The sequence below is a fragment of the Glycine max genome, chromosome 15, assembly GCF_000004515.6.
Source record: "Glycine max cultivar Williams 82 chromosome 15, Glycine_max_v4.0, whole genome shotgun sequence".
NCBI lineage: Eukaryota > Viridiplantae > Streptophyta > Magnoliopsida > Fabales > Fabaceae > Glycine > Glycine max.
This window is the reverse complement of record NC_038251.2, coordinates 33,903,374-33,908,137: the sequence shown is the minus strand read 5'-3', so window position 1 is coordinate 33,908,137 and position 4,764 is coordinate 33,903,374.

Sequence of the window (4,764 nt, the reverse complement as noted above, 5' to 3'; positions counted from 1 at the left end):
TGTGAGAGGTGCGATCTTTTCTTGGTCATGCAGGATTCTACGGGCGCTTTATAAGAGATTTTAGCAAAGTAGCCCTTCCACTATCCAACTCGTTGCAAAATGAGGTGGAGTTTGACTTTAATGATAAATGCAAAGAGGCTTTTGATTGCCTAAAAAGAGCACTGACTACCACCCTCATCATCCAAGAACCCGACTGGATAGCCCATTTTGAGCTTATGTGTGATGCATCAAATTATGCATTGGGGGCTGTCCTTGCTCAGAAAATTGATAAATTGCCTAGGGTGATATATTATGCTTCTAGGACTTTAGATGTTGCCCAAGCGAATTATACTACTACTGAGAAAGAGCTACTACCCATAGTTTTTGCTCTTGAAAAATTTCATTCTTATTTGCTTGGTACTCGCATTATTGTTTATACTGACCATGCAGCTTTAAAGTACTTGTTGTAGAAGGCTAATTCAAAGCCTAGGTTGATCTGATGGATGCTCTGGCTCCAAGAGTTTGACTTGGAGATCCGTGATAGGAGCGGAGCACAAAATTTAGTTGTTGATCATTTGAGTCGGATCGAACATGTGTCTGATGAGGACTCAACCATTCGGGATGATTTCCCGGATGATCATTTATATATATTGTATAGTATTTCTGATTCTCTTTCTACTCCCTGGTTTGCCAGCATTGTCAATTATTTAGTTGCTTCTATTTTTCCTCCCTTAGCATCTAAGGCTCAAAAAGATAAAATTAAAAGTGATGCTAAGCATTTTATTTGGGATGACCCCTACTTGTGGAAATTGTGCAGTGATCAGGTCATTAGACGATGCATTCCAGATCATGAGATTGACTCAGTCTTGCAGTTCTGTCATTCTTCCGCACCGGGAGGTCATCTGGGTGTTCAAAGGACATCTTGCAAAGTGCTTGAATGTGGCTTTTACTGGCCCACCATCTTTAAAGATGTGTGGAAGATTTATAGCACTTGTGAGCAGTGTCAGAGAGCAGGAAGTGCACTTACATGGCGACAACAAATGCCTCAGCAACCTACACTATTTTGTGAGGTGTTTGATGTCTGGGGTATAGATTTCATGGGCCCTTTTCCTGTATCTTTTGGTTATGTTTACATTCTCCTTGTAGTTGATTATGTTTCAAAATGGGTGGAAGCCAAGCCCACTAGAACTAATAATGCTAAGGTTGTTGTAGATTTTGTCAGATCTAATTTGTTTTGCAGGTTTGGAGTACCTAAAGCAATCGTTAGTGATCAAGGAACCCATTTTTGCAACAAATCAATGCATGCCTTGCTTAAAAAGTATGGGGTTGTCCACAGGGTATCCACACCATACCACCCCCAAACTAATGGATAGGCAAAAATTTCTAACAGGGAGATCAAGAGAATTTTAGAGAAGATTGTGCAGCCAAGCAGGAAAGATTGGAGTACCAGACTAGATGATGCTCTTTCGGCACATAGGACTGCCTACAAAGCACCCATAGGAATGTCTCCTTATCAGGTTGTCTTTGGAAAGACATGTCATCTTCCAATGGAGATTGAGCACAAAGCATACTAGGCAGTGAAGACCTGCAACTTCTCTATGGATCAAGCTGGTGAGGAAAGAAAGTTGCAACTGAGTGAGTTAGATGAGATCCACCTAGAAACGTATGAGAATGCCAAGTTCTACAAAGAAAAGACCAAGAAGTTCCATGATAGCATGATAATTAAGAAGGACTCCATGGTTGGGCAAAAAGTGTTATTGTATAATTCTAATCTTGGACTCATGAGTGGTAAGTTGAGGTCTAAGTGGATTGGTCCTTTTTTTGTTACTAATGTTTTTCCTTATGGTACAGTTGAGATCAAAAGCGACTCCACGAACAAGAGCTTCAAGGTCAATGGACACCGACTTAAGCCATTCCTCACAAACCCTTCTTTAGTGGACGTAGTGGTGGAAGAGACTTCCTTACTCCACCATACTCTTCCTCCACCATAACTTAGGGAGTTTTTCTTTCCTATCTCCTTCTTTACTTTTATTACATTTGTCCGATTCTATTTGATGGTTTAATTGCTTTTAATCTTTTACTTGTGCTACATTGAGGACAATATGTTGTTTAAGTATGGGGGAGTGTTCTTTGGTTTTGCTAGTTTTGTTAGTTGTGCTAAATTAGTTTAATTTTGTTAGTTTTGTTGGGTTCTAGTTTAATTTTGTTAGTTTTGTTGTGTTAAATTTGCATGTTTGTCTTTGAATTATAGGATATGTTCAAGTAATGGGTAATTATTCTGAAAATAAAAGTCTCTTGACATTTTGTGATTTGAAATCCTTGTTTTTCCTCTACATGTCATGATAGTTTTGAAAGCTCAATTTGAAAGTGATAAGTTTACCTTTGTGAGAATTTGAGCCATCCATCATCATAATCTTTTGATGTGTTTTGCCCCATTGATTTCTTGCACAATAGCCTTGGCTTTATTCTTGTTGATGCTTCCTAATTCACATGTATATTTGGAAATGATTTAGGCAATTTTGTTCTTATAAGCTTCTAGCCAAATGGACTTACCTTGAATTGATTCCTTTGATAGCCCCTTTGAGCCTATGTCCCCTTTCTTTGTTTTGAAGCTCATTACAAGCCTTAAGCGAAAAACCATGATATCACCTTACCTTAAGGAATTTTGGAGCTTTGGAATTGTTTTGGGAATAAGTGGGGGGGGGGGGGGTATGTTTCATTGGAATATATGATTTTTTGCCATGCTTAATGTTTTATTTTGGCCATGCTTGATGTATATATATATATTGCCTAGTTCTCGCTTTAATCTTCAATTTTGTATTGTTCAATAAAAAAATGAAAAAACAAATTCAGTTGCTGCAAATTCTGCAAATTTGTACTATTAAAAAAAAAGTGAAGTTGAATAAATAAGGTCTTGATATGAGGACTTGATTTGGGAACCTTGGTTGATTTTGTTGATATTAGAGGGTTTGGGTTTACTACTTGTGCTTAATTTCCACTTATTCCCCATTGCTCCTCTATTCCTTTGGGATTTAGCTACTTATTCCATATTTTTCCCTACCTTGTCCTTGGCCCCATTACAACCTTTAAAGACCTTTTGATCCTCATGTGCATGTGTTTGTCAAGTTGTTTGTCAATTTTAGAATTTTTCCAAGTCTATGTGGTGTTTGTTTTCATGGGTGCTTCGAGAGTAAACAGTAGCCTAGACACTTGAGAGATAGAGTGTATATCTTGTGAGGCTTTATCACTTTTCATTATTGAGCAGATTTACTATTTTGCCATGATTGGGTTGCTTGGATGATTTTCACGAATGTCTTGACTCTTTGGATCTCTTCATGTTAGATGTTACCCATTCCTTTCATTCCTTGATGTTCATTGAGAAATATGTAAATGTTTTGTTTTTCTCTCTTTGATATCCTTGGATTTTGTTCTTTATTTCATTTTGCCCAGGAGTGCAAAAGGCTAAGTATGGGGGGTTTTGATGTGTCATTATTTTCTCCTATTTCTTAACCCTTTTTGCACCACTTTAAGTACTGATTAGTCTTAATTGTCAAATTAATTAGGCAATTTTATTATTTGGGCCCATTCAGCTAATTTGATGTTTTTAATCTAATTTCAGGAATTAATGAAGCATTGGGCTTGAATCCAGAATTGGGCTTGGACTTGAAGAGGGCAGACTATTTTATTCTACAAAATTAGATCTTATCTTATCTTATCTAGATATTATTTAGATTTGATCTCATCTAGATATTATTTCATCTAGATCTTATCTTATTTTATCTTATCTAGATTTGATTTTATTTTATTTTATTTATGGGCTTGGATTTAAAACAGATTTGTAAGCTTTGGGGCTGGAAGACTATATAACAGCACCAAGGTTCTAGTTTAGGCCCTCTCTTCTCTCTCTCCTCTCTCTTCTCTCTCTCCTTTTTCATTTTTAGTTTTAGGCTTCTCTTCTTCTTTTAGACACTTTTTCGTTTTGGAAGAATAATTCTAGTTTTCTTTGTTTTCTACTGATTAATGGAAGGCTAAGTCCCCAGCGTTGTTTTCTCTTGAGGATCAAGCACAGTTCTTTTTGAGGTTCTATTATTACTATTAAATTCTGTTCAGTTTTTCCTCTTCACTAATTACTCAGAATTTGTTGTTTTTAATTCATGCATGCTTAGTGCTTGATTAATTGTCTCAGTGCTTAATTTACGTTCATGCTTAATGATCGTTTATGAGTTATTGGTGTATGTGTTGCTTAATCACATAATGAATGCCTTATGTTAAATTTCGCTTAGTAATTTAATTTAGGGTTGGATTAAGTGGTTAAACTGATAAAGGATAAATTCTCGTAACCTAGGATAAGAGACTTGCTTGTGAATCAAGGGGAAGCAACATGTTTTAATTTTGATATTTTCTAATTCATCTTTTCGCTGTTTAATTTACAAAAGCAAACAACCCCCCCCCCCATTCGTTACTATTTTCCTACTATCTGTTATGAACATTTGGTGTATCATTGCTCGTTGGGAGACGACCTAGGATCACTTCATAGTTACTGCATTTTAATGTTTATTTGATTCGGGTACGGCCTCGATCAATCCTCCTCACTTTTTTTCTTCAGTCTCTTTTTCTACCATTTTTCTCTTTTCAACGGCATTTTCACTCACTCCAACTTTCACTTTTTCTCACCAAAGCTCCTACCACCACCAATGATGGCAAATTACAATGCTCTATTTTAGGATTTTCCTCCAAGTTGGATGAAAAAGTGTTGGTAGACTTGTCTTCCAATTGCATTGCTAA